This window comes from Myodes glareolus, chromosome 18 (assembly GCF_982192425.1).
Source record: "Myodes glareolus chromosome 18, mMyoGla1.1, whole genome shotgun sequence".
Classification (NCBI taxonomy): Eukaryota; Metazoa; Chordata; class Mammalia; order Rodentia; family Cricetidae; genus Myodes; species Myodes glareolus.
The window spans coordinates 7838538-7850837 of NC_142043.1; the positions used below are offsets into that span (position 1 = coordinate 7838538).

At 44.6% G+C, this 12300-nt stretch overlaps 1 long non-coding RNA gene across 1 annotated transcript; it reads right to left on the reverse strand.

The window, feature by feature from the left end:
• Window positions 1-3286: 3286 nt before the first annotated feature.
• LOC125407699 (uncharacterized) lies at window positions 3287-10742 on the reverse strand. The gene is made up of 4 exons (XR_007234279.3): window positions 10580-10742; window positions 7070-7245; window positions 5682-5797; window positions 3287-3538 (listed from the first exon to the last, which is right to left on the reverse strand). It is a non-coding gene; the product is annotated as an uncharacterized LOC125407699 (long non-coding RNA).
• Window positions 10743-12300: the final 1558 nt, after the last annotated feature.

Consider the following 12300-nt stretch of genomic DNA (forward strand, 5'->3'; position numbering starts at 1 on the left):
AGACTCAGCCAGACTAGTGCTGAGGGCTCGCACTAATAGATTCTGTTCATTTCTCCCTGGAGCAGCTGGACAGGCAGCCAGAGGCTGAACATGCAGGCTGAGCCTCACACAGGCCTGCCCAGGTAATGTGTCAGCGCCAGCTTTGGGCACTCACACCACAGGTGAATGCACTGGTTCCCAGAGGGCCAATTCTGCCTCTGGCAGGGAACTATGGAAGCTCAGCTCGCAGTAGTGTGTTTTTGTTATCCTAATGGCTTGGGGGAGCTACATGGCATTCATGGTGCAGGGCTAGAAATGCCAGAAGCAATTGGTGGTGCCTGAATCTCCTCCTAATACGCTGATAGCAAAATCTGCAGGAATTTTGCAAACTACTCTCTTCTGTAGTTTGGAGTCACCGCTGATGGGATATCCAGAACACAGAAATTTGCTCCGGATACAAACGAGGGCTGTCTTGAATTTGAGGTGCTGGCTTCCCAGCAGGCCTTGTTGTAATTCCAAGGCTGCTCCGATGGCTACTGAGCAGCCCTGCACTGTTTGAGTAAGTGAAAGGTGTTTGTAATGATCGGAGACCACAGCTTAGCTCTGCTGGTTGAGCTGTGTGTTTATCAACAGCTCCCTAAGAGAACAGCCTAAAAGTAGCCAAGATTTACAGTCTCCGAGCTGGAGCCTTAGTCCTCGGTCAGCTGGCTCCCCTGTCACAAGGCTGTGGTGAGGTGAGCGCCATGGTGCAAGGGTACAGAGAATCTGATCCATTTACTACATGGCAGCCAGGAAACATAGATGTGGTAAGTTTTCTCTTTCCTTCTTTTTATTCCATCTGAGCACCCCAGCCCATGGGGTGCTGCTGCCAGCCCACACTCAGGATGCATCTTCTGTCTCTACTTCATCTTCTCTGGGAATGCCATCACAGAATACAACCAGAGGCGAACTGCACTCGATTCTCCACCAAGCTGACCATCAGCATTACACAATGACTCATTTTACAGATAAACTGAGGTATTTTCGCACAGATCTAAATTCCCCTGAATTTCCCAGAACAAATGAAACAAATGTGCAGCCAGCACGTGGTTAGGTTCAGCACTTGGCCAGGCGTGTTCACTGTTCTGGAAGACCACATCCCAGGTGTCATGAATGTCCTGTTGCCCACACACCAAGCTTGTACTGGCTGGGTTGCAGGCCCATCTTTATGATATTTCTCTTTAGTAAGTCCTCTGGCAGCTTCATTCTGTCTTGTAGTTTCAATATGCTAAAGTCTGTGCATAAGGAAATAAATATTCTTTGTCTGTGGCTCATCCCCACCCTCCTTCCTTTATATTATAGCTGGAGGACTGTGAGCATTAGGGGCTGTTTGTCCTTTCTTTGCATGATGTATTTGTCATACAAATTATGAATTCCATTTTGAGATGGCTTTACAGTGGTGGCAGTAGCTCTGATGAGGTTGACAGCTCCTCGTTTTGGAGCCTTAAATGAATGAACGTTAGTTGAAAGTTCTTTGGCTTTTCTGACCTCTGCTGCCACGCTGGAAGTGTGTCAGTGAACCTGAACTGCCCACTGTCACATGGCACAAAAGGACCGGGGATCCCTGCTGGTGTTGAGGAGGGTGATGAGGAGTCTGGGTTATTGTGCCTCTCCGAGTAGAAAGAGCACTGAGTCGGCTCCCTTCTTCCCTGCCTCTGAGAAACAGTCCAGGAATGGCGGTGTTTACACTCCATGCCCACTGCATGTTCCTGGCATAAATCAACCAGGTGGATATTTTCCTGAGAAATATAGTCACATCACAGGTTTCTTGAGGGTCCACCCCTTGGCACACAGACCTTGGTATCTCACATGCCAGGCAAGCAATGCATTTAATTTGAGGTTCTATGATTTGAATAAACTTAAAGAAAAATCTAAGGGGAAAAAAATCACTTGAACTCATAAAATAGGTCTCTTTTGTTTTTTTAAAAAAATGTTAAATGAACAAAAATCCTTCCTTTAAGGGAAAAACCTGAAGCTAAGCGTTAGGTGAATGATAGTGAGTGGGTTTTCATTTTCACAGAGAGAGCACAAGGGAGCAACTGGTTCCGAATAGCTGAACTCCAGGCATGGCTGCTGCTTCCAGTGTTTAAAAACATTCCTGAAAATAGAATCCAGCACTCGGGAGGCTCTGCCCTCCCTGCCTTCCCCTCTCCTGCCTGAGCAGCGCTCTCCTGACTCATAAGAATCCTAGGGAAAAAGGGTTGAGAAATGAGAAAGAAATACCTTTCCTCCATGGCCTCTTCAGCGTGGTTAGTATGACAACAAAAAGAACCATTTACTTCTTGGAAATTTGGGTATGTTTAACACTAACGTTGCCAAGAAAGTTGCCCTGGGGAAGGACACTGCCCAAGTTATTTTGTGCCATGTCTTCTCCTTGGTGACAAAATAATTTTTGCAGTGTCTCCTAATTTGCTAGCATTTGGAAAGAATCAAAAGCCACCTTTGTCTTTTGATGATCAATAAAAAGTACGAGGGTGGCCTGGACATGGAAGTCAAATCACTGTGCTCTGATACACAGCAGATAAAAGGGCCTCACCTTCACTGCAGAACACTGTGTCAAATTTAAGCATAGATTTTCTACTTGAAAATAACAAACCTCTCCATAACAACTGGAGCTGAGCACACAATAGCCCTGTCAACAGACTGAGCCAAATCCAATAAAATAAAGGAAGATGTTTATGGCATTTTATCCTGTGTCCCAACAGAGCAGCCTGCTGCCACCCAGACATTCAAGTGTGTCCATTGTCCACCCTAATGGCTTAATAAGACAAATCCCCGGGAGGAAAATAGCCATCTGGAAATGGTTCCAGGAAAAAAAAATATTACTTTATAAAGGTTGGTTGCAAATCCCACTCTGAAGAGAAGAAAAGAGTCACAATTAGACTGTGCACACTGGGAGGTTTTCTACTCAAAAATTGAGTTTCTTCATTGAAATGCTAGTGAGGCATGAAACCAAGCAGGGGCTGTAGACCAGAACCAGGTCGTGTGTGTGTGTGTGTGTGTTCTCACCCTGCTAAGAAGTGGAATGGTTATGCCCTCTTTAAATCTGATGGAGCAGGGAGATGGCTCAGTGAATGAGAGCACTCGCTACTTCTGTAAGGGCCCTGGGTTCAGTTTCTAGCACCTATATTAGATGGCTACAACTGCTGTAACTCTAGTTCTGAGGGCTCCCATGACCTCTTCTGGCCTCTACAGGCACTTGCACACAAGTGTGGAGCACACAGACAAGCAGGCACGCACACACACAAACACAAATAAATTCAAAGAGTTCAGTATGATAAGGGATATGTGTCATATTTTAGAGACTGGGAGAACACCCCAGAGATGGCAATGGGTTGAAAATCTACAGAGATTTGAAAAACAAATGAGACTGGTGGGGCCGTACCACAGGAGACTCAGGAGGCAGCTGGATGAAACTGTGACAGGAAACATTCACAATGAAACGACATCTGGAAGCAGCTGGGGTTGTCCTGAGCAGACGCAGTTCACATGTAGAGCAAACCACAAGAAGAAGGGGTTTCTGCTTGTAAAGATTTAAAAAAATGTATTTTAAAAACACTTATAGTAAAACTTCATTTTCCTTTTGGTACAGTTCTATTATCTTTGTGTGTGGGTGTGTGTCTTTCTGTGTGAATGTGTGTGTATGTGTGTGTGTCTTTCTGTGTGAGTGTGTGTGGATGTGTGTGTATTATGTGTGTGTGTGTTTCTGTGTGAGTGTGTGTGGATGTGTGTGTGTTATGTGTGTGTGTGTTTCTGTGTGAGTGTGTGTGGATGTGTGTGTGTTATGTGTGTGTCTTTCTGTGTGAGTGTGTGTGGATGTGTGTGTTAAGTGTGTGTGTCTTTGTGTGTGGATGTGTGTGTGCCTTTCTATGTTGAGTGTGTGTGTATGTATGTGTGTGTGTCTTTGTGTGTGCCTTTCTATGTTGAGTGTGTGTGTATGTATGTGTGTGTGTCTTTCTGTGTGTTTGTGGATGTGTGGATGTGCGAGTGTGTGTGTGTGTGTGTGTGTGTGTGTGTGTGTGATTACCATCAAAATAAAACTCCAGACTAAGCTCCATCCCCCCGTGACCCTGTGCTGTCCTTCATACTCAAATCTTTTGTTCTTCCTCTCTGAAGTCCTCTGTGCTCCATGGCTTCTGCCTTCCAGAGAGGGTGTGAATGGGAGATACACGTCGCCTTTCAAGACTGGCTGCTTTCACTCAGTGACACCTTTGAGACTCACTCACTTTGCCCTGTGTTTATCCATCTTCATCGTTGAGTCCAGTGTATGCAAGGCTTGTGAGTGGGCACAGTGTATCCACCCGCTGCGGGACAACTGGACTCTCCGTGTTTGATATCAAGGAACAGACCAGACCTTCTGTAAACACACCGGCTTGGTCTTTGTACAAACATAGTTTTCGCTCTCTAGGCTAACACTCAAGAAGGGTGTAACTGGGTCAATGTAAGTGTATGCCTGACGCCATATACAGCTGCCAAATGTCTTCCAGGCCAGCTACGCTATTCTGCACTCGGGCTCGCAAGAGAAGCAGTAACGTGTGCTCAGTTGCTCTGCGCTCACCAGCTCCTGGTAGTGCCGACATTTTCCATGGTAGTCATTCTGATGTGATAGGATACCGTATGTGTCCCACTGTGTACCGCTGTGTCTGCTTCTCCTTAGCAGCTAATGATGCTGGGGATCCTTTTGTGTCCTATTCCTGTCCCTAATTCCTCTTAGCAAAGTGTCTGCATTTTTTCCCTTAAAAAAAATCACATTGTCCCCTCCTTAAAAAACGACTTACTTTTATGCATATAAGTGTCTGAATATCGTATACACATGTGTGTACATGAAAGTCTTTGCTCCACATGTGTGTCTGGTGTCCACGGAAGTCAGAAGAGGGCGTGGGGTCCCCTGGAGCTGGAGTGACAGATGTTTGTGAATCACCACGTGGGTGCTGGGAAGCAATCCTTGACAAAAACAGCCACTGCTCTTAACCACGGGGCCACATCTCCAGGCCCCTGCTGACCTTGACAGTTCTTTGTAGATTCCCAGTCATGCCCTTTGATATGAATTTGATTTACAACATTTTCTTCAGTTACCTTTTAATCCTGCTAGTAATCTTTGGCAAAAAGATTTTAATTTTGCTTAACTTCAATTTTTTTTTAATTTATGCTTCTTTTTGGTGTCATGTGTAAGAACTTTTTTCTGCTCTAAGGTTCCAAATGTTTCCTAATGTTTTCTTCTAGAGCATTCATAGTTTCATGCTTTTCATCAAGATATGCAACTCATTTTTATTCTGAACATAAAGTATGAAATTTAGATCAAAAAGTTTATGTAAATGGACAACTGTTTCCACACCATTTGCTGGAAAACACTATCTTTTCTCCACCCAAGTTTCTTTAGCATGTTCATCAAAATGAAAATGGCTACACATGTCTGTCTACTCCTGAATTCTGCATTTATCCATTTATCTATGGGTCTAGTCTTCCATCAATACCATACTGTTTTGATCAATGTGGCTTCCTTTAATCTCAAATTTTTGAGTGAACAAACAACTCTTTTTTGTTGCCAATGTTGGCCTCATTAACCCAGGCTGCCCTCAAACTCACAAACCCGCTGGGATCACAGCTGTGACACTGAGTCCTCCCATTGTGTCATTAGCCCAGGTTGCCCTGAATTCACAAACCTGCTGGGAATACATCTGTGACGCTGAGTCTTCCCCATTGTGTTATTTTACAAAATTTTTTCTAATTATTCTAGTTCCTCTTCTTCCATATGAATTTCAAAATCACTTGTCTATATCTGCAAAAAAGATCAGATTTTGTTGAGTGTTAATCATACTTGTATGAGTCAGTTAGAGGCTGCTGTCCTTCTGTTGTCAAATCTCGCCTAGGAACACTGCTTCTGATTCTTTTCATAAAATTGTGATGAATTGTGATTTTTTTTTGGAAAAAAAAAGAAATGCTGTAATGAAAAATGGTCCTGTTCTCAGGGGTGGAGCAAGAAGGTGCCCTACAACAGCTAGTGTTCAGCCAAAAGGGCACAATACTTCCTACAAATATGGATTGTCTGAGATTGTGTGCCTGTCTCCTAAACGAACTGTAGCCACAAAATTCAGCCTTCTTTCCCCAAACTGTTTGTAGGCAGATGCGAGATGACTCACCCACCCCATGGTGTGCTGCTGAGATCTGTGACTATTGGTTTCACACCTCGCCTTCCACATGATTGCTACACAGACATGAGAATTCTCTGCACCCTCTAAAACCACCCTGCACAGACTGAAGACACTAGTTCTCTGCACCCTCTAAAAACACCCGGCACAGACTGAAGCTAAAGTTCCCATTTCTGTTCTCTTTTGTTGATCTCTATGATTCCCGGGAAAAGAACAGGACATTGCTCAGTTTCTGGGCACATTTTGGTAAAAGAAGACCATGAAATAGGATGGAGGTTGTAGGTGAATCTAAAGCACACACTCTAGGAAAGAAGTCGTGGGGCAGCAAAAGCTAAGGACGAGCAACCGATCTGTTCTAAACTCACTTTGGTTCCCAGAGTTCTAACGGGAACTATGATGGCTTATGCAGGATCTGGGTAGGCCTGTGTACAGCACATGTGTAAGCAACAGTTAGAACTGGATGCCCTCTCAGCAGCCTGTGTGAAGGGCCTGTGTGACCAGAGTGGAGTAACATGCTTGCCTCTAAATATTTCTGCAGTGATATGGCTTCCACTCTAAATTATTTTATTTAGGATGGTTATACTAAAATAATATGATTCATAGATTTGCTGTTTATATGACAAAGCCAATTTTCAAAAATTTGCATAGAATACCTGGTAACAAAAATGTTTCAAAGCTTTTCTAATCATATGTGACTCACCAACAAGATTTGACTTCCTGCCAGGTGATGGTGGCACACACCTTTAATCTCAGCACTCAGGAGGCAGAGGCAGATGGATCTCTGTGAGTTTGAGGCCAGCCTGGTCTACAAGAGCTAGTTCCAGGACAGGCTTCAAAGCTACAGAGAAACCTTGTCTTGAAAAACCAAAATAAATAATAAATAATAAATTTGACTTCCTTACCCGACCTGCTCTGCACACCAATGCCAGGGCGTCCTCATGGACTGCACACACTTCATGGAGACGCTCAGCTTGTGAATCCAGACAGCAGGAGGGGCTGTTATATGATTACTCTCATTCTAGTGGTCTGGTACTGAAAACCTACCAGCCAGTGAAACTCCTGGGGTAAAGGAGCTGACCTTGCAAAGAAAGAAAAATGTATCACTGTTGAAATAACATGTTAAAAACAAGGAAGACAAAACTGACAAGATTTTTATTAGATGAAAAGAAGAGATGAAGTACTCAAGTTAATGAGAGAAGAAGGGATTATCAGAACCAATCTTACAAAAATGAACAGAATTATACAGGATTTTTACAAAGAACTACATACCAAAATTTGGCTAACTTAGATGTTACTAAAAACAAAAAATAAAACAACAACAAAAAAAAACAACACAAACAAAAATGACATAAGCTTGGAAGGCAGGGAATTCGGTGCGTAAGAGAGAGTTCTGTCTGCCATAGAGGCCCCCTGGTTTGATTCCCAGTATCCACATGGTGGCTTCTACCTGCAGCTCCAGTGTTGGGGATCTGAGGCCCCCTTGTGGCATTTTAGGCCTCCTGCAAGCAGTAAACAGACACATAGGGAAACTTAAATAAAAGAAAGGCATAAACTATCAAAATGGTACAAGAAGTTAAAGGAAATATAAGCAGAATTACAAGAGGTGAAAAGACAAAATGAGTAATTTTGAAACTTCCATCACTGGTGGATTCTACCAAATACTTAAAGTAGAATGAATACCAATCTTTCATAAACTTCCCAAGACAGAAGGGGACAAATGATTTGAACTTATTCTCATGAATCTGATAGTACCCTGATGCCAGAAAATACATCACTGCAAGAAAACTATGGACATTGAATATCCATTCAAATACAGATATAATTTCAGAAAGACAAGATTGGTATAACAATGGAAAATTAGCCAATGAAATATCACTGAATATTAAAAACAAAATACACATGGTTACTAAAATTTGATAAAATATAGCAGCCCTTCATAAAAAAAAATACTCAAGAAACTAGAACTAAAGGAGAATGCCCTCAGCCTAATGGGTGCACCTACGTAGACCCAGAGCTGGCATCATGGTGAGAGGCTGAAAGCGTCTTCTGTACAACCAGGAAAAGACAAGTGGGCCTACTCCTATGCTTCCCACTCAGCGCTGCACTAGAGGGGTCGGAGAGGTAAGCAAGAGAAGTTATAAACAAAAGCATTCAGATTGGAGAAAGGAAGGCTGCAGATCCATAACTTCATATTCACTAAAAAGGTATTAGAATAAATCCAGACATGGTTGGAGAACACAGGGTTATATAGACATCTGTATTTTTATATGCTTGCAACAAAAGCCCAGGTGAGGGGGAGGGAAGAAAGGAGGAGTAAGGCCAGATATGGTGGGATATGGCTTTAATTCCAGTACTCAAGGCAGAGACAGGCATCAGATCTCTGAGTTCAAGGCCAGTGAAACCCTATGTCAAAAAACAAGTCCCAACAATTAATAAAGAAAAGAAGTATAAAACCCACTGAAAACTACAAGACCCTATTGAAAAGCTCACAGATCTAAATAAATAGAAACACATCCCACGTTCATGGATTGGAAGGTTTAATATTGTTACAATGGGGACAGTCAATGCAATTATGCCTTTCAAGTTATTGCAAATCTAGCATCTAAGAAAACCTTGTGGTGTGGTATAAAGACAGACAGGTTGATCAGAATGCAGGAATAAATCCTTAACGTCATGGCCAAAGGCCAAGACGGTTCAGTGTAAGAATAGTCTGTTCAGCAACGATACCAGAGACACTGATCATCTACATGAAAAACAATAAATTTGGACCCTTCCTTCACATTATGAACAAAATTAAGTAAAAACAAAACACCTCTGTTGCCCTCTGACCTCCACACACATGCACGCGTGCCCTCATGCGTGACACATATGCAAACGCATACAAACGGTACTTAAAAGCACAAGCATCACTGGTGGTCACAGCAGCTCAGGCAGCACAGTCTAAACCTTTATGTGAACGAACAAAATGCAGTGCATCCTCAGTGCAATGAAGAAATGCCACGTGCTACGCCCCAAATGCCTGCGTCATCTTAAGGGAAAGAAGCTACAACATACCAACCCATTTCATGATTCCATTCATAGGAAATGTTCAGAATGAGCAGATCTATAAATGTAAAAATAAAACTGGAAAGTGTGGGGAACCTACAGGAATAGGGTTTCCCATGGTTTCAGGGTCCCACAATGAACCTGTCCTACAGCTGGATTATGCTGTTGCTGAGATGGAGCTCCACTGGTAGAGAGCTTGTGAGCGTGCAACCCCAGGACAGTATGTAACCAGATGTGGTGGCACAGTCTGTGATCCTAGCAGCTGGGAAGGTGGATAGCCGAGGAACAACGGTCAGCCTGGGTTACGTATGATTCTGTCTCAAGATGATTAATAATAATAATAATAATAATAATAATAATAATAATAATAATAATAATAATAATTTGAACCAGCTAAGAGGTAGACAATGCTCCAGAAAAGCTCCCTGGCAAGAATACTTAAACTGTCTTTCATTTTGGATAAGGTGAAAATATAAAGACTATAGTCTATAGTTCAGGCTCACTGACACAGCTGCTGTATGCTAGCATGAGGTGGCTTGGGCTCATTGTTCCCACATGCAGCTGCGGTTCTGCTTCATCTCCTTCACTGCGGTGCCCTCTGCTGCCGGATGCTAACAGAGACCTTTCCCAAACCCTCTCTGCCTCTGGAGGCCACCTTCAGAAAGCAAGGCACAGAAACATTCAAGAACCTCGTGTTAATTTGGGAAAAATGTACAATGCACATTCCATATATATATTCACACACACACACACACACACACACACACATACACACCTGACCTGAGGGGTTCTCACTATAATCGCACACACACACACACACACACACATACACACCTGACCTGAGGGGTTCTCACTATAATCGTACACACACACACACACACACACACACACACACACACACGCACACGCACACACACACACACACGCACACACGCATATATCCAAGAAAGAGCTAAAACACAACTTTCTTACATGCTGTGCCCGATTAGCACCCAGGACTCATGAGCTGAGACACCTACTATGTGTACTATGTATGCACACAGGACTGAGGGGTCATGTGTGTAGTAACGCAACAGATCACATCCAACAAAGACATACCAGCAGCCAGGCCCTGTCCAGAGCCAGCACCAGTGCCCAACGCAGAGTGGGCCAAATTCTAATGCTATGCACTCCATGGTCCTGAGCTCTTCCCGCACTATTGTGCAAGTGGGACTTGTGGGAGAGACCCCACAGGTGCCCCACTTCCCACCCTCAACAAACTCATTCACACAGGAATACATTAACAATGGAACTAAGTCTGTGTTAAAGTCTCAGAGTGGAGAGACAGGCAAAGGACAAAACCCAGTTCTACAAGAAGCAGAGCTCACCTGGCCTTGAACAGACTGCACTGGAGGAGGGCCAGTCTAAATGAAGAACCGGAAACAGCACTTCCCAGGTGTGGTCAAGAAGAGGCCCAGCTCCTGGTTGTTGAGGCCACCAGACACTGCCAACAAGGCAGCAGCCATGCAAGGAGTATTCTCTGTCCATCCTTCTCCTCTTCACTTTCAGTTACTGGGGTCATGTGACCACATGCACTCACCCATCTAACACTAGCTCCTCCTAATGAACACAGCTTCATTTTGCTAGGAGCTGATGGCAAAACTAAGAACTATATTCTGCCCGAGTCTCACAAGCACAGATGTCCAACTGGCTGACTGAAGCACTAAGAGTAACAGAAAAGAAACCCAAACTAATGAAGCGAATACTAGACAACTGCACAGAGCTGTAGGCTGTACCAATCCCTACCAGACAGTCGCACAGAGCTGTAGGCTGTACCAATCCCTACCAGACAGTCGCACAGAGCTGTAGGCTGTACCAATCCCTACCAGACAGTCGCACAGAGCTGTAGGTTGTACCAATCCCTACCAGACAGTCACACAGAGCTGTAGGCTGTACCAATCCCCACCAGACAATCGCACAGAGCTGTAGGCTGTACCAATCCTTACTAGACAATCGCACAGAACTGTAGGCTGTACCAATCCTTACTAGACAATTGCACAGAGCACGTAGGCTGTACCAATCCTTAGGAGTTTCACTGTTTCCTCCTAAAATGTGTGAAAACTGAAGACCAGGGAAATTCGGAAGCTCCCACATCACAGACCTAGCAAGAACACCAGCCCAGGAGCCCCAGCCTGAGGCCTGAGGCCATGAAGTCTCCCTGCCCCAGCAGTAGAGTCACCACAGGAGACTCGCAGCAAGTGCCACAGGAGAATATGGCAGCCCCCCAGAGGTGTTGATAGCATGCCCTTCCTTCCACAGGGAGGGAGGTGGAACTCTGACAAGTCAAAAGCAGGCCCTGCCAAGGAGCTAGTTGGTAAACAGTGGGTCTTTCACAGAGGAGCCGGAGCACCTAACAGTGCCGCAGGAAGTGACTTCCTTCTAGCCTTTCCCACACGTAGGAGTCTGAGGGAGTTGGTGGGTAGAGCCCAGGGACCCGTAATAATTCATTAATTTACTTAGAGTGGATCCAGAGTTTAGCAGGTGTCAGAGAAGGTGCCAGTCAAGATGTCATAGATGTAGGGCCTTGACAGAACACCAAGCTTGATCTTCCTCCCATCCTGACCACTCTCTGCCCTCAGTCACACTCAGCCTCTCTTTCCTGCCAGAGAGACAGAATATTGTCAAGCTGGAGGCCTAAGAGACATGAAGTACAAAGCCATCCTGACAAAGAATGGAAAAGATGCCATGCCAACCTGGAAATGAGCCCACAGCCTAGAACCATATCAGTCAGTGGTAAGGGTACAGTCATACAAGGGGAAGAGGCCTGGAGTCAGGAGTAACCGCAGACCCACGCTGCTACCCAGAGAAAGGGCCACACTCTGACCCCGGATGCCTGCATCTGCTAGGAGTACAGTAAGCTGGTCCCAGGTCACTCGCTGGGCTGGTGGACCTTACTCCAGCTGGAATGCTTTTATTGTGAAGCTCCATTTCCAACATCATTCTCCCCAGGTCACTGCAGTCTGCAAGTGCTAATATTCCTGCAGATCACCATGGCGGCAGCATTACAGCCAACACCCAGGCCTTTGGACCTAGGAGACTGAGGTCCAGG